The sequence below is a fragment of the Lepus europaeus genome, chromosome Y (genome assembly GCF_033115175.1).
Source record: "Lepus europaeus isolate LE1 chromosome Y, mLepTim1.pri, whole genome shotgun sequence".
NCBI classification, from domain to species: Eukaryota; Metazoa; Chordata; class Mammalia; order Lagomorpha; family Leporidae; genus Lepus; species Lepus europaeus.
Genome location: NC_084851.1, coordinates 21,828,962 through 21,853,279, shown reverse-complemented (window position 1 = coordinate 21,853,279; position 24,318 = coordinate 21,828,962). Strand labels below are relative to the sequence as shown.

General features: G+C 39.0%; 2 pseudogenes; one reads left to right on the top strand and one right to left on the bottom strand.

Moving 5' to 3' along the window:
- The window catches only part of LOC133754147 (nuclear receptor subfamily 2 group C member 2-like), a 685,228-nt pseudogene that overhangs the window by 225,968 nt on the left and 434,942 nt on the right, over positions 1-24,318 (bottom strand).
- Positions 8,287-9,492, top strand: LOC133753966 (egl nine homolog 1-like; annotated as a pseudogene).

Here is a 24,318-nt window from a genome sequence, read left to right as displayed (position 1 = left end):
TTTAATGGACATATTTCTAGTGTTTTATTTTTCATTCATCTTATTTCTCTCCTTTTCTCATTTAGGAATTAGGGCACCTAAAACAACAGGTTTTTTTTTTAATTTTTTTTAACTTTTATTTAATGAATATAAATTTCCAGTGTACAGCTTATGGATTACAATGGCTTCCCCCTCCCATAACTTACCTCCTACCCGCAACCCTCCCCTCTCCCGCTCCCTCTCCCCTTCCATTTGCATCAAGATTCATTTTCAATTCTCTTTATATACAGAAGATCAATTTAGTATACAGATTTCAATAGTTTGCACCCACATAGAAACACAAAGTGAAACATACTGTTTGAGTACTAGTTATAGCATTAAATCACAATGTACAGCACATTAAGGACAGAGATCCCACATCAGGAGCAAGTGCACAGTGACTCCTGTTGTGGACCCAACAAATTGACACTCTAGTTTATGGCGCCAGTAACCATCCTAGGCTGTCGTCATGAGTTGCCAAGGCTATGGAAGCCTTCCAAGTTTGCCGACTCTGATCATATTTAGACAAGGTCATAAAAGACAGGGTGAGGATAGTAACCAATGATCCTAAGAGTGGCATTTAGCAGGTATGAAAAATTATACAGCATTAAGTGGGGAAGAGGACCATCAGTACACACAGGTTAGGAGTAGAGCCATTGGTAGTAGAATAGAGGTTATGATTACAAAGGAATGAGGCCCAAGTGCACTAGACAGGGCCTAGAACAAAGGACAGAGTCATTATTAGAGGAGCTAAGAAAGGTGCTGTCTAAGATACAAGTAATTTTTCTGATTGAGAGGCAAATAGAACCTCATAGAAGGGACTTGATAATAATCTGGTGGGCTTTAGGCCTTGTAAATTCAGAGGCCCAGGCCTATCTATCTCTTCACATGGGGTATATCCTAAGGGAGGTGTGAACCTCCTAGGGGAAGGCACTCTGTTGACTTTCATTACTTGGCTGGCCTGGGAGGAGAGCTGACCAGGTAAAGGCAGGGGGCATCTCTAACAAGAAATTTACAGTTCTGCCTGCAATGTTGCTGACCCTACTTGACCATCCCCTCAGCTGCAGTGGTCACTTTGGAAGTTGGGCTGAGTGAAGGGCTTTTCAGCTTAGAGCCAATAAGATCTGTGGCTCTGACCTGGGCAACCTTTGACTCCAGGGCAGGTCCACTTCCAGTGATCCAACTCTTGGCAGAGCTGCCAGGGCTCTTCACAAGCTGACTTCTGCTGAAGCCCAGGCTTACCACATTGAAAGCCACTGCAGTGGACTGGCCTGTTGGGTTTCCTTGAGGGCAGATCACTGTACAGATCAGCCATTAATAGGCCTGCCACCCATTGCTTCTGATGCCTAACTTTCTTTTCCTCCTTGTTTGTGTTAAAGCAGACCAGAGGATGCAAGTCAAGGGAGTACCCAAGTCCCATCTCTAATCTTCGGTGGCCTGAACTACAAGTCTATAGTCACAGGCATGTTCTGTGGTAGTTTTTCTAAGGTAGACAATGCCCATGAGGAAAATTATATTCTCCCTTTAAAACTTTCTTTCCCTTTTGTCTGAAAGGGAGGTTTTTTCTACTTACTGTATACTTCACTGTTGGCGAAGTGAATCTAGCTATGAGATTATTATCTAAGTTCTTATTTTGGCTATGCTGTTACAGAAGAATTTTAGCCATCTCTTTTATAAGGTCTAAAGATTAAATTGTGCGTCCTACAGATTCCTTTATAATGGAATTAGTTTCCTACCTTGAAGAGAATAGAGAAATGAAAGAACAAGTTGGGCTTAGAATAGAGAAATGAGGGAGCAAGTCCTAGATCGCTTGCTGACAATAGCAATATCACATGAATACTTAGCAAACCGTTTCAACAATTAGATAACAACTTAAGAAAACATTTACCAGAAGGTCCAATGCCTTCTATAAATTTTAAGAATCATGTATTTGGAAACACCTCTTAAATATCTAACATGGTGTAGTTTGTTTAGCCAGTAACCTTAAGCACAACCATCTAAAATTTTTTTTAGTTTCTTTCTACCAACATGATTGAAACATATGATACACAGAGTCAGGTCACACAAATTAAAATGTATCTTTGATTGATTTTAGCAGCTTAAATTTATGGACAATCTTATCTATAAGCCATTTAAAATAAAACTCAATAAAATTTCCTCATGTGGACATACAATATATACACACATATAACATAGCATAATAGACCAATATAGCAATTTTAATAATAGCTTTTAAAATCTTTAACTCTTTTTGTAGATTGCCAATTGATTTGAATTGCTTTTTGTTTTTAGTAACCTCAGTTAACCATACTTTCTCTCAGTTGGTACTGGTAATACATTATTGGCTTCATCTATTTACAGAGCCATCCCAAAGTACTGAATACAATAGAAGTGGCTGGAAAAAGTCCATAGGAACCTATAGGAGGACAGCTAACCAGAGAACCAACAGCACTATGGATGACAGAAGACTTTAAGTTGCCATGTTTAAAATTATAAACTCATCAACCAACAAGAGGCACTTGCTTACTTCACAGTATTTTTGAAAGCACCTGTAGGATTTTACAAGTATTTAACCCTTTAGGCCTCTGGGGCTTTCTCATTAAGATAACTATCATGTCTAGTAACACAAGATCATTAGACTTTTTAATTCTCAAACATTTGTATTAATAGCATTTTCCATTATAGAAACTTAAAGTTTGGTACCACATCACATCTTGACAGTCCTTCTAATATAATCCAAATAGACTGATTAGTTGGTGTCTCTATAAGATGAGAGACATAGGTCCTTTGATTTTTTCAGTTGGACCCAAACTGGAAAAACCAAAGTCGAAGATTTACTGGAAATTTTAGAGACCAGATTGTTTGAAACTTTGATTTTTTGAATGCCTGTCAAGAATGCCAAGAAGGCTCAAAATCCAAAATATCTGGTTGAAATAAGATTCCTTAAAATCATGACATAACATAGACCAAATTTGATCATTGTTATAAGGTGATTATTCAAATCTTTCAAAAATAAGCACATATTTAAATAACCCATAGCCCTTCATAAAAATTCAGCTATTTTTTTGAACAATTAGAATGTAACAGACATCAAGGGAACATAATAGATTACTTTAACACATTGCTTTACCAGAGCATCAGAGTTTAATTCTATGTCAAAGAGAAATTGAGCTTCCTGTGATCTTTTGCTGTGAGGTTTCCTTCCTTTACCTTCTTTCATATTGGTGACCATGTTTCTGTGTTTCTGTGTGTAAAACATCTTTAAGCATCTTTTGCAGGGCAGGATGAGTGGCAACAAATTCTTTCAGTTTCTGTTTGCTATGAAAAGTCTTAATTTCACCTTCATTCACAAATGAGATCTTTGCAGGATATAATATTCTGGGCTGGCAGTTTTTCTCTCTTAGTACCTGGGCTATATCTCGCCATTCTCTCCTAACTTGTAGGGTTTCTGATGAGAAGTCTGCTGTGAGACTAATTGGAGATCCTCTAAGAGTAATCTGGCGTTTCTCTCTTGCACATTTTAGGATCTTTTCTTTATGTTTCACTGTGGTGAGTTTAATTACAATATGTTGTGGCAAGGATCTCTTTTGGTCATGTTTATTAGGGGTTCTATAAGCTTCCTGTACTAAGATGCCTCTGTCCTTCTCCAAACCTGGGAAATTTTCTGCTAGTATCTCACTGAAAATGCCTTCTAATCCTTTCTCCCTCTCCATGCCTTCAGGAACTCCTAGAACCCGAATGTTGGGTTTTTTAATAGTATCCTGTAATTCCCGACAATATTTTTTAGATTTCTAATTTCTTCTTCTTTTCTTTGGTTTGCCTGTTTCCTTTCCTGTTCTCTGTCTTCTATGTCTGATATTCTCTCTTCTGCTTCACCCATTCTGTTTTTAAGGCTCTCTAATGTGTTTGTCATTTGATCTATTGAATTCATTTCATTATGATTTCTCGTCACTATCACAGTTTCTTGTTCCACTAGTTGTTTCATTTCATTTTGATTCCTCCTTAATATTTCATTTTCATGAGAGATATTTTCTATCTTGTCCATTAAGGACTTCTGTAGTTCAAAAATTTGTTTTTGAGAACTTCTTAATGTTCTTATCAATTCTTTGAGCCTGCTTCTTGCATTTCTTCAATCTCATCATCTTCATAATCTTGAATTGGGGTGTCTTTTTCATTTGGGATCTTTATAGTGTCTTCCTTGTTCTTGTTAGCTTGGTTTTTGTGTTTGTTGTTTGGCATGTTGGAGATATTTGGTTTCTTCACTGTGGTGTTTTTTCTTGTTACACTATGGCTCTATATTAAGTGGACTGTCTGCTTTCAGTGGTGCCTTAGAGGCTTGAGATGAATGTGGACTGAGGGTTGTGTTTGGTTCCTCAGGGTTAAGGGTGTGTCAAAGATGACACTCCCAGGTTAGGTGTGGTAAATCTCTCTTTTTTTGATTCAAAAGGGAAGTAATTCCGCACAGCGGAACGTAATTGGAGGTAATTAGCAGGCAAATGATATACCCACAGGAGCCAGAGATCGGAAGCTCTTTCCCAAGGACCACACAGGGAATCTCTGCTGCCCTCAGTGTGGGCTCCAATTCTCCTGCAGTCTCCCACTGGGTTGCCAAGTTAGATCCTAATCTCCTATTACTTCACCCCTCCCCCAGAGTCAGGTGTTTCTGCTAGGCTCAGGGCCGGTGCAGACCTGAGGTCGCCCTGCTTATGACATATGTCCAAAATGGCACCTGCTCTGTCTTGCTTGCCTTTGAGAGGTGAGCGGAGAGAGAGAAACTTGTGTCCATATTGGTCATTTTTTAAATTTTTTTCCTCTCTCTCTTCTAGTTGGCCTGGTGAATTTTTCCCCATGGAGTTTCAAGCCTCGTTCCCTCTAGCCTCCTCTTTCCGCTTGCCCGCTGGTGTCTCAGGCTATTGAGGTTCGGCTCACCTCACATTCCAGCGCTGGTGTGTTGCGTCTGCCGCTGGTGTCCGGAACTTGGGCTCCCACGCTCTCCACGCAGGTCCACTGTGAATCACTAGTTCCAGAAGAGTTTCCTCTGCTGTTTCATCCCCTACTCTTCCTTGACCCTGTAGTATCTCCACTTATATTAAACTGTCTCTCCCCCGGACTAATAGTGTGCTCCCTTCCTATTCCGCCATCTTGCCGCTCTCTCTAAAACAACAGTTTTTAATTTCCATATTTCTTTGAAAATTGCTTTTGTGAGCTTCTGGGTGGGTGCAATTCAAGCAGGTAGGGATTGGGAATATGACTTTGCCAAAGTCACCATGACACATTACAACAAATAGGATGGTTTAATTCACCAGATGTTGTTTCTCATAGTCCTGCACATTGGAAGTTTGAGATCAAGGTGTCTTCAGGCTTGGTGACTTCTTTGACCTTGCTCCCTGGCTTCCAGTCAGCCAGCAACTTGCTGTGTGCTCACATGGTATTTCTTCTGTCCATGTGAATCCCTGGTGGCTCTCCTTATGAGGACAGGTGTGAGTCTGGATTAGGGCCTCACACTTGATATCATTTTCCTTCTGTTGCAATCTTTTTTTTTGCACAATGAGAGATTTTTATTGCTTACACACCAGGGATTTTTTTAAAACTTTTATTTCGTGAATATAAATTTCCAAAGTACAGTTTATGGATTACAATGGCTTCCCCCCATAACTTCCCTCCCACTCACATCCCTCCCATTTCCCACTCCCTCTCCCATTCCATTCACATCAAGATTCATTTTCAATTATCTTTATATATAGAAGATTGATTTAGTATATATTAAGTAAAGATGTCATCAGTTTGCAAACACACAGAACATAAAGTGTAAAATACTGTTTGAGTACTAGTTATAGCATTAATTCACATTGGACAACCCATTAAGGACAGATCTCACATGAGACGTAAGTACACAGTAACTCCTATTGTTGACTTAACAATTTGACACTCTTGTTTATGGTGTCAGTAATCTCCCTAGTCTCTAGTCTTGCCTTGCCAAGGCTATGGAAGCCTTTTAAGTTCTCCAACATAATGCCCATCAACAGTAGACTGGATAAAGAAATTATGGGACATGTACTCTATAGAATACTATACAGCAGTCAAAAACAATGAAATCCAGTCATTTGCAACAAAATGGAGGAATCTGGAAAACATTATGCTGAGTGAATTAAGCCAGTGCCTGATCGGCGACAACTAACTGAGCACCAAAGGGGAAACCTGTTGAAGTGAAATGGACACTATGAGAAACTGACTTGATCAGCCCTTGTCCTGACTGTTGATGTACAATATAATACTTTATCTCTTTTAGTATTTTTTTTGTTCTAGTACTATGGTTTGAACTCTGTAGTTAACACACAATTATTCTTAGGTGTTTAAATTTTAACTGAAAAGTGATCCCTGTTAAATATAAGAGTGGAAAAAAGAGAGGGAGGAGATGTACAATTTGGGACATGCTCAATCAGACTTGCCCCAAATGGTGGAGTTAGAAATGTGCCAGGGCATTCCAATAAAATCCCATCCAGGTGGCATGTACCAATGCCATCTCACTAGACCAAGTGATCATCTTCAGTTCACAATTGATCACACTGATATGTCTAAGAGTCAAAGGGATCACACAAACAAGACTAGTGTCTGCTAACACTAACTGACAGAATCAAACAAAAAGGGAGAGAAGGATCCAACATGGGAAGTGGGATATACTTCATACACTCATAGAATGGCAGATGTCCTAAATAACACTCTGGCCTCAGAATCAGCCCTTAAGGCAGTAAGATCTGGCTCAAGAGCCCATGAGAGTATTTTAGGCATGGAAAGCCAAGACACTTTGAAAAAAAAAAGACCTAAATGAAAGAACTCTGCAAGTGAGATCCCAGTGGAAAGAACGGGGCCATCAAAGAAGGAGGTACCTTTCTCTGAAGGGATGAGAGAACTTCCACTTTGACTATGACCCAATCTGAATAAGATGAAATTGACAAATTCTGTTGCATCTTTAAAGGTCATGTCTCTAAAAACAATTCCATTGGAGGTTAGGGCTTCAAGATATTAACTTTTGGGGAATCAGTTCAGCCCATTACAGTGAGAGGTCCCAGTACTCTGCCTCAAAGAATGCAGGTCTGAGGAGGGCTTAGTGTTTGAAATGAGGGTTAGGATTCCTCATATTATTTTCTTTGCTGTCTCTCATAGGCACGCACACAAATATGTATACACTTACAAACTCCTGTGTATGCATACAAAAAATATAAATGCCTAAATATTGCATTCAGGTAAAATCAACATAGTAACCAATAAAATTGAATATTAGAAAATATTAAAACAGAAAAGAAATAGGAAAATGAGAACACAGGTAGTTATATAAGAGTATATATGATTCCATCATTCATCATTCCCAAAACACATACATCATAGTATTAGAAACAAAATTAAAACTGTTCTTTATAGGAATACAGGTCAGTTTACAAGAGGGATGTTTTCCTAATTATTTTATAAACTTTGAATTAATGTTAATCTGTTTGAAATTATGATTATATGACAAACAGGGAATATAAGTGCTGAGAGAGTATCTATTATTATAGCAACAGGATTAATACTTCCTTTTATCTTCAAGCATTAACTACTAAAGTAACTGCAGAGTGGTTCATTATGGATTTTTCAATTCCTTGCCAGTTTTATTTTAAAGATTTATTTTATTTATTTGAAAGAATTACAGAGAGGTAGAGATAGAGAGAGAGGTCTTCCATCTGCTAGTTCATTCCCCAGATGGCCACCATTGCCAGAGCTGCACCAGTCTGAAGCCAGGAGCCAGGAGCCTCTTCCCGGCCTCCCAAGTGGGTACAGGGGCCCAAGGACTTGGGCCATCTTCTACTGCTTTTGCAGGCCACAGCAGAGAGCTGGATTGGAAGAGGAGCAGCCAGGACTATAACTGACATCCATATGGGATGTCCATGCTTCAGGCTAGGGCTTTAACCCACTGCACCACACCGCTGCCCCCCCTTGCCAGTTTTACATAACATTTTAAAAATCATGGCTAGATTTTTTTAAAAGATTTATTTATTTACTTTTAAGATAGAGTTCCAGAGAAGCAGAGGCAGAGAGAGAAAAAGAGAGAGAGAGGGGCAGTCCCCAAGGACAAGGAAGCAGCCTGGCCGAGGGCGGGGTCGCCCGCCTGCTTGTGTAGAAGGGCGGCAGGTGCATGGCGCTGTAACCTTCCCTGCCGCTCTCCATGCTCCCTGGCCCTGGACTAGGCAGTGCAGTCCCCACCTCTCCTACTGGACCACCGCTGCCTACACCATGCGCAATGACAGTGGCGGGCCTGGAAGGCAGGGCCGGAGCAAGCGGACCAGCGGTACTGAGAGCCCTGCAGCCCTGCGGGAAGATGGAGAGCCTGCTGTGCTGCGGCCACACCAGCGCCAGGACTGGAGGAAGCAGGAGCTCCTGTGCCAGGACAGTGAGGGCGCCTCTGGCCGCGGGGCAGGCCTGCACCAGCAGCCCGACCTTTCCCATCACACCGCGGCCCAGGGCCAGTGGGGCTGGAGCCTGGGAGGCCAAGAAAGGAGCTGCGCATCCGTACAGCACCTCCACCGCCGCCAAGGCTTCGGGCCAGCCGCCGGAGATGCAGCCAAGGCAAAGGCCAAGTCCGTGGCCCACCCTCCCATAGCCCAGAACCCGGGCCTCCAGGGCCCGGCGGTGGCGGAGGCGGAGCCAGTGAAGGAGGAGTCACTGACCCGCCCATCGCTGTATCAGGAGGGAGCGAACCAGTACCCGCCTAGCAACACGCCCAGCAAGGGCCTGAGCCATAGCTGTGGTCTGCAGCCCAAAGGGCAGACAGAGGAAGCCGCTTCCGGCGCTGCCTTGCATGAACAAGCAAGGGCATCTGTAGTGGACGACTTCCTGGACAAGACAGGCGACGAGATGTGGGCCCTTCACGACACAAGCCAGTTCACGGACGGCCAGGTGGGTAGCCAGAACAGCAACTCGTTCAAGGACATCTGAGGCAATAAGATCACCTGGATCGAAAGCAAGGAGCCCGGCTGTGAAACCGCTGGGCTGCTGACGAGGAGCATGGACGACCTGATCCACCACTGTAACAGGAAGCTGGGCTAATACAAAATGATTGGCCGGACGAAAGCCATGGCTGCTTGTTATGCAGGTAGTGGAACAGGTTATGTGCGGTATGCTGATAATCCAAATGGAGATGGGAGATGTGTGACTTGTATATATTATCTTAATAAAGACTGGGGTTCCAAGGGAAGTGGAGGTATACTTCTAATTTTTCCACAAGGCAAAGCCCAGTTTGCTGACATTAAACTCAAATTTAATACACTGCTGTTTTCTGGTCTGACCCTCGCAACACTCATGAAGTACAACCAGCATATGCTGCAAGGGACGCAATACCTGTTTGGTATTTTGACTAAAGTAAAATATCTCACAGGTGAAAAAAGAATGAGGGTTGAACTCAATAAACCTTCTGAGTCAATCAGTAAATATGTCTTATAGAGTCTCTCATCCAGCAGTACCCTCGGTTCACTACAATAATTGTTGACACTGTTTGTTAACTTGTGAATGCAAATAAGTGGGATAAATAAAAATAGACAACCAATCAGCAGTTTAATAAGGAAAAGATACAATTGTTTTGTGGAGCATCAAAGAAGATTTCACTGCTGTGGCTTTGTACTGCATGATCCACTCACAATCTGTGATTGCTTATGGGAGGAAGGTAAGCTATCAGTGGAAAATGGTTTTTACATCTGGACATGAAATAAGTGCCCTGTGTAGAATTTTTCATTCCTATATGTTGTCTGACCTGTCATCTTGGTGAGTTCATTCCATCTCTCCATTTTTTATATCAATTTTGAATTTGGGATAATTTTTGTATGATTAGGTACAATTTATCAAAACTGAATTGTGAAAAAAATTACAGTATTATTTCTTAATCTATTTTTGTAAACCTCTTTTGCCCTAAAAAACCTCTCAAGATGATGTTGCTAGTGGCTGATGATTAATTCATTTTCTTTTCACTTAAAATAAGAAAAGGAGCACTTTACCAATGGAAACATTAGATGTTTTGTAGTCTTATCTTGCTCTAAATTGGATTCTTAAAGATTGCTGCTGTCATGTTTTTGACATTATTAATAATGAACCCTAACAGTGAAACAGTCACCGTTTATTACCAGTAACTTCAGTTCATGTTTTATAAGGAAAAATACAGTGCAAGAAGGATTTATCTTTTCAAGTTTTTTTTTTCCTTTAACAAACTAAAGTGATTGGCACTAAGCGAACTTGAGATTATCCTCAGCATTGAGTTCTTAAGATAAAGGGCTTTCAGCTGGTGCCACGGCTCACTGGGCTAATCCTCCGCCTTGCGGTGCTGGCACACCGGGTTCTAGTCCCAGTCAGGGCACCGGATTCTGTCCCGGTTGCCCCTCTTCCAGGCCAGCTCTCTGCTGTGGCCAGGGAGTGCAGTGAAGGATGGCCCAAGTGCTTGGGTCCTGCAACCCCTGGGAGACCAGGATAAGCCCCTGGCTCCTGCCATCGGAACAGCGCGGTGTGCCGGCCATAGCACGCCAACCGCGGCGGCCACTGTGGGGTGAACCAATGGCAAAGGAAGACCTTTCTCTCTGTCTCCCTCTCTCACTGTCCACTCTGCCTGTCAAAAAAAAAAAAAAAGATAAAGGGCTTTCTTCTGCACTCAGGTGTTTCCTATAGAGGTAGATTATAATTTCCCATTTCTAAGGTTTTCCCTTTTGCTTCTTAAATTGATTATACTTTCAGATTTATTGCTTTCTTCCTAATACTACATTCCATCTGATTTTCAGGTCAGAACCCTGTTTCTTTTGAAGAACATCAGGGGAAGATTATATTTGCATTGAGAAGGAAATGTGTTTTTACAGACTTGATGTTCAGTGAGTCTTCAGACAGCTCTTGAGACATTCCCCAATTGTGACACCAGCCTTGTCAGTACTGAAAGATGTATGCTTAATTAGAAAAACAAAAAAACCCGCAAACCCAGATAATTTTATTTTTATTTTTTGGGGGTTTTCTTTTTTATATTTTAGAAAATGAAGGAACATTACACAATCACACAAGGCCTCTCAGACTTCAGTTACTTAAAGAATGAGTTGAGATAGACGTCTTAGATTTCACTCTCCTAAGCTCTTTAGCAAAGAGCCCTTACCAACTTAAGTTTCTAACCCCCTTCTTCAATCTTCTTTGCCAACAGTTGAGTATACAGAAATATTTCTATATATTTCTTTTTTTAAAGATTTATTTTATTTATTTTAAAGTCAGAGTTACACAAAGAGAGAAGGAGAGGCAGAGAGAGAGAGAGAGAGAGAGAGAGAGAGAGAGAGAGAGAGAGAGAGAGAGAGAGAGAGAGAGGTCTTCCATCCACTGGTTCACTCCCCAATTGGCTGAGGTGGTCTGAAGTCAGGAGCCAGGAGCCTCCTCCAGGTCTGCCACGAGGCTGCAGGGACCCAAGGACTTAAGCGATCTTCTACAGCTTGCCCAGGCCATAGCCGAGAGCTGCATCGGAAGTGGAGCAGCTGGGACTTGAACCGGTGCCCATGTGGGATGCCAGCACTGCAGGCAGTGGCTTTACTTGCTACACCACAGTGCCAGCCCTTCTAAATATTTCAATTTACAGCAGTTTTAGCATCTGTGTAGTTTGTATGCAATTAGAGACCTCTTCTATGGAAAGCTCAGTAATTTTTATTAAAAGATTGCTATTGTTCATGTATAATATGAAAAAGATTATTTAGTGAAACTGACAGTGTGAATTTGGAGTGATTAATTATTTGATATCATGTTCTCACTTAGGAGAACCTGCAGGAAAAAAGTGATAGTTTATTGCTTTTCCTTGCTCATGTTCAACTTTGTCCACTTCCTCCTCCAGATGATAACATAACATCTCTATAGTAAGTGCTTCTCTGCCAGCCCAACCTGGGAGGACAAGCTATCCTTGACATCTGGTCTATAGTGCAGTGCACTGCCTTTGGCCAAAACTCAAAAGCATTGCCATTATTAGGGTAAGTAGAAATTGTAGGTAGACTGAAGCCTGTTAAGATATACAGCATAGACTTTAAATTTGGGAGCCCCTGTTAAAATGTGTGTATTTTTGCAGTTGTGCAGTTATAAGATTCTACTGTCTATTGGTTGTGCTTGACAGGTCTTAAGTTGCATATTTTTTTGCAAAAATTTATATACTTTCTTGGAGATCAGTGTGAAAATATCAAGAAATTAGGATAGCCATTTCTTTTAATATTTGCTGAAAATATTCATTTGATGGTAGTGGGATCATTAACTTGTCACCGAGCAGGACTATATTTAAAACTAAATTGCAAATGGTTTGTGTCCTATATGTGTTTATTTCTGGTTAAAAATAATTCTTCACAATGCTTATTTTTATTCAACACATTAACCAGTTGTAAAACAGAACTTTATCAATAGTAGGCAAAGAATTTCAGGATTCATATATAGATAAGATTATTAAGTCATATAATTTGGAAGGCAGTGTTTCATTATGAAACAGCTCTCAGGGTGCTTATAAAGCCAATCTAATTAAAATATGTATAAATGTTTTTGAAAAAAAATTGAATGGTTCCTGGAGATTTTTTTTAATTAAACTTTTATTTAATGAATATAAATTTCTAAAGTACAGCTTATGGGTTACAATGGCTTCCCCCTCCCAAACCTTCCCTCCACCCAACAACCCTCCCCTTTCCCACTCCCTCTCCCCTTCCAATCATATCATGATTCATTTTCAATTCTCTTTATATAAAAAAGATCAGTTTAGTATATATTAGGTAACGATTTCAACAGTTTGCCCCCATATAGCAACACAAAGTGAAAAAAAAATATTGTTTGAATACTAGTTATAGCATTAAATAAGAGTGTACAGCACATTAAAGGCAGAGATCCTACATAATATTTTTTAAAAATTAATTAATTTTCTATGCCATTTCCAATTTAACACCAGGTTTTTTTTTTTCATTTCCAATTATCTTTATATACAGAAGATCGATTCAGTATATAATTAGTAAAGATCTCATCAGTTTGTACCCACGCAGAAACACAAAGTGTAAAAATACTGTTTCAGCACTAGTTATAGCATCACTGCACATTAGACAACACATTAAGGACAGATCCCACATGGGGTGTAAGTACACAGTGACTCCTGTTGCTGACTTAACAATTTGACACTCCTGTTCATGGCGTCAATAATCTCCCTAGGCTCTAATCATGAGTTGCCAGGGCTATGGAAGCCTTTAGGGTTCGCTGACTTTGATCTTATTCCGATATGGTCACAGTCAAAGTGGAAGTTCTCTCATCCCTTCAGAGAAAGGTACCTCCTTCTTTGATGGCCCCGTTCTTTCCACTGGGATCTCACTTGCAGAGTTCTTTCATTTAGGTCTTCTTCTTTTTTTCTTTTCCATGGTATCTTGGCTTTCCATGCCTACAATACTCTCATGGGCTCTTCCTCCAGATCCAAATGCCTTAAGGGCTGATTCTGAGGCCAGAGTGTTGTTTAGCACATCTGCCATTCTATGAGTCTGCTGTGTATCCCACTTCCCATGCTGGATCTTTCTCTCCCTTTTTGATTCTATCAGTTAGTATTAGCAGACACTTGTCTTGTTTGTGTGATCCCTTTGACTCTTAGACCTATCAGAGCCATCAATTGTGAACTGAAATTGATCACTTGGACTAGTGAGATGGCATTGGTACATGCCACCTGGATGGGATTGTATTGGAATCCCCTGGCACATTTCTAACTCCATCATTTGGGGCAAGACTGATTGTGCATGTCCCAGATTGTTCATCTCTTCCCTCTCTTTTTCCACTCTGAAATTTAACAGGGATCACTTTTCAGTTAAAATTTAACCACCTAAGAATAATTGTGTGTTAATTACAGAGTTCAACTGCTAGTACTAGAACAACAACAACAACAACAAATACTAAATACTTTATCCTTTTTAGTATTTGTTGTTGTGGTTCCTGGAGATTATTCTGGCATGACAGACCCCCACTGCAGCAAATTACTTAAAATAAAAACAAATGCCAACCATTTAAATGTTCTGTAAATGGTCTGAAGTTCATCCAGCCAATAAAAGAAAAATAGTTGCTAAAAATGGTCTTTTAAGAATCAGTAAGAGCATGGAGATCCAGTGGTATTTGAATCCAGACCTCCTCTCCCCCTCTTGTCAGTGAAATGGGAACTCTATTTCAGACACATGGAGTCAAGAGCATGAGGCTTCCTCTCCCAGTAGTTGGCTGGTGAGTATTCTAAGTGTTACAAGACATGCTCATTTTCCTCCTTCCCCAGGTACTGCTGCTGGTCATGTTGTATTGAGTGCAACTGAGAGGTGAGCTCCTGACCTCATTGTTGATGAGGAATCTACATTGTGCATAAGAACACTTAGATACCATCATCAATTGCATGTAATGTTTATAGCAGGCAGATTTCTCAAAATAGTAGATTGTGGTTGCTGTGGATTGGAGGGATGAGCATGAGCATATAGTTAAGAAAGAGTTAAAAGGCACTAAATTTGGGGGAGGGGGCTGCACTTTAATAAAATAGGCAACTTGTGGCCAGTGCCATGGCTCATTTGGCTAATCCTCTGCCTTCAGCGCTGGCACTCTGGGTTCTAGTCCAGGTTAGGGCACTGGTTCTGTCCTGGTTGCTCCTCTTCCAATCCAGCTCTCTGCTGTGGCCCTGGAAGGCAGTGGAGAATGGCCCAAGTGCTTGGGACCTGCACCCGCATGAGAGAGTAGGAGGAAGCACCTGGCTCCTGGCTTCAGATTGGCACAGGGCACCATCTGTAACAGCCATTTGGGGGGTGAACCAATGGAAGGAAGACCTTTCTCTCTGTCTCTCTCTCACTGTCTAACTCTGCCTGTCAAAAAAAAAATAGGCAACTTTTTTACACAAAAGACATAATTTCCATCTTTTTGAAATTTTTTAAAAATTATATTTAAGTTACACAATTTCATGTATTTTCATATATAGAGATTTAGGAGCATAGTGATACTTCCAATCCTACCCTCTTTCCAACCCATGCTTCAACACTTCTTCTTCCTTCCTCTCATATTCGCACTCTTAATTTTTATGAAGATCTATTTTCAGCTTACTTACTGATTGTATAGCTGACCCTACACTAAGTAAGAGTTCAACAAATAGTATGAAGAAAAAAAAAACAAACTGTTCCTCAACAATTGAGACAAGAACTGTAAATAATCATCAAGTCTCAAAATGTCCATTTCACTCCAACACATTACATTTTGGACACTTTATTAGTTATCCCAGGTTGGGAAAAACATATGATATCTATCTTTTTGGGATGGGCTTATTTCACTAAGTATAATGATGTCCAGATAAATCCATTTTGTCAAAAAGGACAGGATTTCAGTTTTTTATAACTGAGTAGTGATCCATAGTGTATAAATACCATAATTTCTTTATCATGTCATCAGTTGATGGACATCTGGGTCAATGCCATATCTTAGCTATTGTAATTCAGCTGCAATGAACATGGGGTACAGATAACTCTTTCATATGCTGATTTCATTTCATTTGGGTAAATTCCCAGGAGTGGAATTACTAGTTAATTTATTTTCAGATTTCTGATATATTGCCATACTGTCTTCCACAATGGCTGTAACCAGTTTATATTGGCTTATGGTAACTTGTTTCCCCATATCCTCACCAGCATTTGTTCTTTGTAGATTTCTGTATGAGAACTATTCTAACTGGGATAAAGTGAAACCTCATTATGATTTTGATTTGCATTTCCCTGATTGCTAGTGATCCTAAACATTTTTTTTCAAGTGTCTGTTGGCCATTTAAATTTCCTCTGCTGAAAAATGCCTATTCAAGGCCTTTTCCCACTTCTTAACTGGATTGTTTTGTTGTTGAGTTTTCAGTAGCTTAGTTTGAAAATATTTCCTCCCATTCAGTTGGTTGTCTCCTCACTTATCTGAGAGTTTTTTGCAGTGCTGAAGCTTCCTAGCTTGATGTAATCCCATTTGTCAATTCTGGCTTTGATTGCCAATGCTTCTGGGTTGTTTTCTAAGAAGTCTTTGCCTATGCTGATGTCTTGCAGTGTTTCCCTTTTGTCCTCTAATAACTGGATGGTATTGGGCCATAGATTTAGGTATTTGATCCATTTTGAGTGTATTTTTGTGTAAGGTGTAAGGTAGAGGTCTTGTTTCATACTTCTGCAAGTGGAGATCCAAACTTCTTAGCACTATTTGTTGAAGAAACCGTCATTCTCCAGGGATATATTATACCTCCTTTGTCAAAAATAAATTGGTTTTAGATGTGTGTATTGATTTACATTCTGTTCCATTGGTCTGCACATCTATTTTTGTGCCAGGACTAGGCTGTTGTAATCATAATTACCCTGTTGTGTGTCTTGAAATCTGGTATTTTGATGCCTCTGGCTTTGTTTTTATTGCATAAGTTTACTTTAGCTATTTGGGATCACTTTTGTTTCCACATGAATTTTAGAATCATTTGTATAGATCTGAGGAGAATGTCCTTGGTATTTTGACTGGGATCACATTGAATCTGTATATTACTTTTGGTATTATGGACATTTGGATGATATTGATTCTTCCAAACCATGAAAATGGAAGATTTTTCCATTTTTTAATATTTTCTTCTTTAAGTTTTTTCCCTAATGTTTGTTATTTTTGTCGAGGAGAATTTGACATCCTTGGTTAATTTTATTTGAAAGTATTACATTTTTGGTAACTATTGTGAATGGATTTATCTTAAACTTCCTTTGTGAATCATGTCATTTTATGGGGATACAAAGTGTATTGATTTTCATGTGTTAATTTTATATCTTGCCACTTCAACAAACACTTTTATGAGCTCCATTAGTCTTTCAGTAGAGCTTTTTGGATCTCCTATATATCGAATCATGTTATCTGCTTATAGGGATAGTTTGACTTCTTCCTTTCCAATTTGTACTTCTTTGATTTCTTTTTCTTACCTAATAGTTCTAGCTGAAACTGCAAGACTATATTAAGTAACAATGATGAGAGTGGGCATCCTTATATGGTTCTGGATCTTAGGGGGAATGCTTACAACATTTCCCCATTTAGTAAGATGCTGACTGTGGGTCTGTCATAAATTGCCTTGTGTTGAAGAATGTTCCTTCTATACCCAATTTTTTAAGCTTTTAATCATGAGAAAATGTTGTATCTTATCAAATGCTTTCTCTTCATCCATTGGGTAACCATATGGTTTTCGTTTTTCAGTTTGTTGATGTGATGTATCACATTCATTCATTTGAGAATGTTGAAACATCTCTATATATAACAGATAAACCCCAGTTGGTCTGGTGAATGATCTTTATGATGTATTGCTCAATTCGCTAATATTTTGTTGGGGATTTTTGCATCTATGTTCAGCAGGGATATTGGTCTATAGTTTTCTTTTGCTGTTGTTCCTTTTGCTAGTTTAGGAATTAAGATTATGCTGGCTTCATAGGAGTTTAGGGGGTTTTCCTTTCTTTCAGTTGTTTTGAATAGCTTGAGAAGAATGGAATTAATTCTTCTTTAAATGTCTTGTAGAATTGAGTAGTGAAACCATCCAGTCCTTGGATTTTCTTTATTGGGAGAGTTTAATTACTGATTCAGTTTCTGTCTTGGTTATTGGTCTGTTAGATTTTTTTGTCTTCATACTCAACTTTGTTAGATTGTATGTGTACAGCAATCTATGCATTTCTTCAGGGTTTCCCAATTTATTGACATATAGCTCTTTTTGTATTTCCTGGTGATTCTTTTTATTTCTATGGAATCTATTGTTACATTTTCTTTTTCATTTCTGATTTTATTGATGTGGATATTTTCCTTTATTATTCTTAGTTGGGCCAATGGTGAATCGATTTTATGTATTTTTTTCAAAAAATAAGTTCCTCATTTCACTGATATTTTGTATTTTTCTTTCAATTTTGTATATTTCTTCTCTAATGTTAAGTATTTTTTCCTTCTACTAATTTGAGTTTGGTTCATTTTTATAGGTCCTTGAGATGCATTGACAGCTCACTTATTTGGTGTCTTTCAATTTCCTATGTAGGTACCCATTGCTATGAATGTCCCTCTAAGCACTTCCTTTATTGTATCCCTTAAGTTTTGATATGATGTATTGTACTGTTTGTTTCTTTCCAGAAATATTTTGATTTCTTTTATGACCTGCTGTTCATTCAGGAGCATGTTGCTCAGTCTCCATTTGTCTGTATATGTCCTAGAGATTCTGGAATTGTTGATTTCCAGGTTCATTCCACTGTGGCCAGAGAAGATGCATGGTAGGATTTCAATTTTTTAAAATTTGCTGAAACTTGCAGTACGGTGTAGCATATGGTCTATGATAGAGAAAGTTCCATGCACTGGTGAGAAGAATGTGTGTTCTGCTATTGTGAGATGAAAAGCTCTGTAGATATCTTTTACTCCATTTGGTCTACAATGTTGATTAACTTTGTTGTATGCTTGCTGATTTTTTGTCTGGTGATCTTTCCATTGTTAAAAGTGGAGTATTGATGTCCCCCATTACTATTGAATTGGAATCTATATCTCTATTTAGATCCTTTAACATTTCCTTTAAATATCCAGATGCTCTGTAATTGGGTGCATATACACTTATTATAATGGCATCTCCCTTTTGAATTGATCCCTTAATTATTACACATGCCCTTCTTTCATACCTTCTATATGTTACTCTGCCTTTCAGATGAAATAAATAACTATTTAAAGATGCAGAAATACTAGAAGTAGCCTGTGAATTTTCTTTTCTTTTAAAGATTTATTTATTTGAAAGTCAGAGTTACACAGAGAGAGGAGAGTCACAGAGAGAGAGAGAGAGGTCTTCCATCCACAGGCTCACTCCCCAGATGAACGAAATGGCCAGAGCTTTGCTGATCTGAAGCCAGGAGCCAGGAGCTTATGCCTCACCCACGTGGATGCAGGGGCCCAAGGACTTGGTCATCTACTGCTTTTCTGGGCCATGGAAGAGAGCTGGACAGGAAGCAGAGCAGCTGGGTCTTGAATAAGCACACATATGGAATGCAGGTGCTTTAGGCCAGGGCATTAACCCACTGAGCCACCATGCTGGCCCCACACCTGTGAATTTTCTTCATAGCCCTGATATGCACTGTATTCTAGGGATTGTATGACATAATTCTGCCTACACACAGTAGGTATTTTTCTTCTGTGAGCCTGGACTTTGAGCAATGTGTGGTTGTTGTAAATGCCATTGCTGGTTATTTTGGTTGAGGTTTCAAGTCTAAGTTATTGGGATTTTGAAATGCACAAGGAAACATTCACACCATCAACCACCCCAACACACACACACAAACATATACACATATTTGTTCTTAGTAGAAAACTTAAGTGAGATGAAGCAGACCTGTGTGGATAGTGATTTCACCTTTTTGTGTGCCTGGAAAGAAGGGGCTGGAGCACCTGACTCTCCTCACCATGTGTTTGCCTCCTCAGTGAATGCATGAACACTTATGCACCAACAGACACTCATGTGCCCTACCCAAAGACAGCTGCAGCTCTCTCCAAGCAGCCCTGCTTTTGAGGCATCCTGTGGAGTATGTTCTAGTCACTAGGATACATCTGACAGGATTCCAAGCCCTGAGAAAACTATCCTGTTCTCACAGGTGGACTGTGACCCTGCAACTCCTGCAGCTCCATTGATGAGTCATTTTTAAAAACTTCCTGACTACCCACACTAGAGAAAACCAATAGTTTATAGGAATTAAGACCATATCTCTGTAACCTAGAGCATGGTAAACTTTTGCAAACTACTTTGGTGATTTCCTCAGTACCTTTCCTGTGCAGGGCTTCTGCTCCCCCAATCCTACAGCTCTGTTCAGTGAAGAGATGGGTCTGCTCTGAGAGCTGTCTCATGGCCTCCTTACTGTTAGACAATACCTAAGCTCCTGTGTTCTACCTGTATGATGCCCTCAATTCTCCAACACACAGGCGGCCAGTGAGGGGTGGTGGTGATGGTGGTATATGTATGTATGTGTTTTTCACATGAAGCAGTGAAAGTATAAAATACTTCATTTTTTCAAAATTTACTGTGTTCCAGAAATTTGTTGGCAACCTCCATTCTTGACTCATCTAGTTCTTTGGTTTTCACTATTTTTTCCTTTTATCTTTGCCTTGTTTACTTGAGGACTGCAGAAGTAGCACACACTCTGACATTGAGTAAAACACTAAGTCACAGTATGTGGTATCCTCTTCTGTTAGTAAGTTTTGAAGAGTGTATGAAGATAGTCATGAATGCACTAAGTGTTCAAATCCTGCTTCAGTTCACATGGCTGTATATATATAACAAACATGACAGGGAATAAAGTCCCGTCTAGTGTCATGAGTGCTAATGTCCCTTTGGGTGTTGGTCCCAAACCTCCCTTTCCTCTTAAGTTTGCAGGAGGGCCATCACATAAGCAGCAATCAGAAACCAGACAGTGGGGACACACTGGCTCTTTCATTGGTAAGTGTCATATATTTTTAATATATTATTCTCTGATAAGCAACTATCTAGGAAAAACTAATAAAAGTGATAGATGATAGCCAATAATAGCTTGCTCTTTCTTACTTTGACTTCCACATATTTGAATCTTAATTTGAAAAGAAGTTCTGGCATTGTGCCACAGCAGGTTAAGCCCCTGTTTGTGGCAGCAGTATTCTGCACTGGAATGTCTCTCCAAGTCTGATTATTCTTCCAATATAGTGTCTTGCTATTGTGCATGGGAAGGCAGTGGAAGATGACCCATATACTTGGCCTCTGCCACCCACATAGGAGACCAGGATGTAGTTTCTGGCTCCTGACTTCAGCCTGGCCCACACATGCATGTTGTGGCTATTTGGGCAGTGAGCAAGTAGAAGAAAAATCTCTTCACCTCTCACTCTCTCTCTTTTGTTCTGCCTTTCATTTTATCTGAGAATGTGACAGACTTTCAAAATTTAACATTGTATCAAAATGAGTTAGTAAAACACATTTTTCTCATATGAAATATCAGGAAATATTCTCAGTGCACCAAAAATATGAATGTAGAAATGAAATCGGGTGATTTTACCTTCAATACCAGGCTAAAATCTCTTGGCACTAAAAAACACAACAAAAAGCATTGAGGAAAGTTTGTGAGAAGATGCCAGGTGAACAACAGGCAATAAAACATTGAGATCACCAAGAAAAGAAAATTTGACAGCAGTCACTACAGTTATATGGGTTCTTGCTGGGAAAAATGACTTTTCAACAATACAATGAACTGGATTCCAGTCAATACCTGTTGCTATTGAGCTGCAGTAGTTACCGTTATCTGAGGACAGCAAGAACTTTCCAAAGAAGAAACTGGAATGAATGTAACTGAACAGATGAAACCTTGAGAACTGGATATGTAAAGCCCTTGAGCATGAGATAGACTGAGCATCGATGGAGTGAAACTACATGAGGTTCACGAGAGAGTAGCTGAACCTGGGGTGGGAGTGTAAAAATATATTTCAGATTATTTGCTTTGGAGGGTATCTAAGTTCTAATCCAAGTAAGTCCTTGTTGACATATTATTAACATCACAGGCATGTAAGTGAAATATGCAAAGGATGTGCTTTATAAGAAAGAACCATACACTGCAGTAATGCTTATTTTAGATCACTCTACAAAAAGAAAGTATGTTAAATAGCCTTGGTTTGAGGCTAAGGGAAATAAAATGTTGGAGGTCAAGACCTTCAAAGTTCATAGTGCTTAAGGAAAACTTGACATATATTCATGCCTACTCTAGAAAAGCTGAAAACCAAGACTAAACAAGTTCATGGTGACAAGCCAGTAATTAGGCTATCTATTAGAACAAATACAGGAGTCAAATAAAACTCTTACCTGGTGTAATAATAGAATAGCATTGACCAATCTTCTCACATAAAATGCTGAATTCATGGCTTTCAAATTGCCCTTGCAAAAATATTGGAGTTTTAATCTAGAAGAAATGGACCAGCTAGAATAAAGACACAATCTGCCTCAACCCACATCAGAAGAAATGAATATCCTAAAAGTTTCTATATCTATTAAAGAAATTCAGTTAAAAGATATTTTCACAGCAGTTGCTGCTTGATATGCCTGCAACCAACAGTGGACTACCTTGGTTCAAGTAATAGCTCCACTCCCAATTCAGACTTTCTACTGACATTCACACTGGTAGGTAAAAGCCAATGTCTAAAATTTTTGTGTCTCTATCACTCACATCAAAGATCTGGATTATACTAATATGGGGATACCTGGGTTGTGTTTATGTCTCCAAACTGCAGGCTTACTGAGTTCCAGCTGTTGTGGTCATTTGGTGAATTGAACATCAAGAGGAAAGATCTCTTTCTCTGATTGTTACTGTTAATTCAGTAACAATCTCCTAAAACAGAAAGCACCAGGCTCTGATGGGTTTGCTGAGAAATTCTGTGTAGCATCTAAGAAAGAATTGCTGTAATTATTTGTGAACTTTTCTGGAAGATAGAACTTGAAGAAATGCTCCCCTATCCAAACTATAGAGAGGGTACAGGAAAATCATTTACAGGCCAGTGTATTTCTTATATGTAGATGCACATATTTTAAAGTTTTTCATAAAATTTAATAAGGTATTACAAGAGTGATGTTTGATTAATATATGGAATTAGTTCCAGATATTTAGGGCAGGTCAAACTGGTGGCAATTTAATTTCCAAAATCAATGGAAAAAAGGAAAAACACAATTTTATCAATTTGATGAATACAAAAAATCTTGACAAAGTCTAGCACTGTGAGTGATGAAACAAATGGATGAAAAATTAAGTAAGAGCCTCCAGCCCAGGATGTCCTCCAAGTTAATACAATACATCTACACAGACCTCTCACCTCACATTATAGGTAATGATGGAAAGCTCCAAGTTTATCCACTAAAATGAGGAATAATAATATGCATTTCTTAGAAATAAACATAATACTTGTACCTATTGATGTCTGAAAAATCAAGGACAGAGAAGTTTCTGAGGCAACTTCCACAGTGGAGAGTGAGTTGATTACATCCCAATCAAAAAGCATGCCATATATAACAAATGGCATAAAACAGGCTACTAATGCCCCAAAAGTTGATGATAATCAATTTTATTGTAAAACAAAAAGATAAATCATGACTCATATGTAAACACATACATCATATTCTGAATAATATTAGGAGAATATTAATTCCATAATTCGAAGTTAAATTGAGGATATTATTGGAAAAGCATTCCTAAAATTGCATTTAGAATTCTATATAGCAAAATTGGGAAATTTAAATCCAGACATGTTTGACTACAAAAGATTGTGATTCCAAAGTTATAATACCAGTGTCTGAATATAAAGTAAGAAAAACTGCAGTTTCAACAGTTGATATTTTGTTCTATGAATACTATCTACTTTTGGATGGAATCTCTCCTACACTTTGTTTCTCTCTCTTTAGAGTGTTTCAGATCAATAAATCAATAAATTATTTTTAAAATAAAAATTTAATTGCAATATATTAAAACTAGGAATGATAAAAACAGTATCATTTCTAAATGAGGTTGAGTTTAATGCTTCAATATTACATGGAGATTTGTACACATGAAAACTGTGAGGAACTCTCAGAATTTTCAGTAAATGAATGAAAGCAAAGTGAAAAATCCAACCAGGATTTCTACCTGCATGCTTACAGCATTGTAATTGGCTTTTGTAAAATATTTTATTTAATAAATGCTAATTTCATAGGCACAACATTAAGAATACAGTGGCTCTTCCCCCCACACCCATACTCCCACCCCAAATCCTGTCCCTCCTACTACCTCTCCCATCCCATTTTTCATTAAGATTCATTTTTAATTTAACTTTATATGAACGACCAACTGTATTCTAGGCAAAGATTTCAACAGCTCGCACCCACTCACACCAACACACACACACAAAATGTCTAAAGTACTGTTTGAGAACAAGTTTTTCAGTTAACTCTCAAAGTACAACTCATTAAGGACAGAGGTTGTGCATGGGGAGTAAGTGCACAGTGAATTCTGTCATTTCTTTAACAGTTAGCATGCTTATCTATGATGTCACTGATCACATGAGGCATATTCCATGAGCTGCCAAGGTTAAGGAAGCTTTTTGTGACCAGAAACTCTGTCAACATTTGATAAAACAACAAGTAAAATTGAAGTTCTCTTCCTTCAGAGAAAAGTACATCCTTCTTTGATGGTCCCTTCCTTCCACTAGGATTTCACTCACAGAGATCTTTGATGTAGGATACTTTTTGCCACAGTGACTTGAATTTCCATGCCT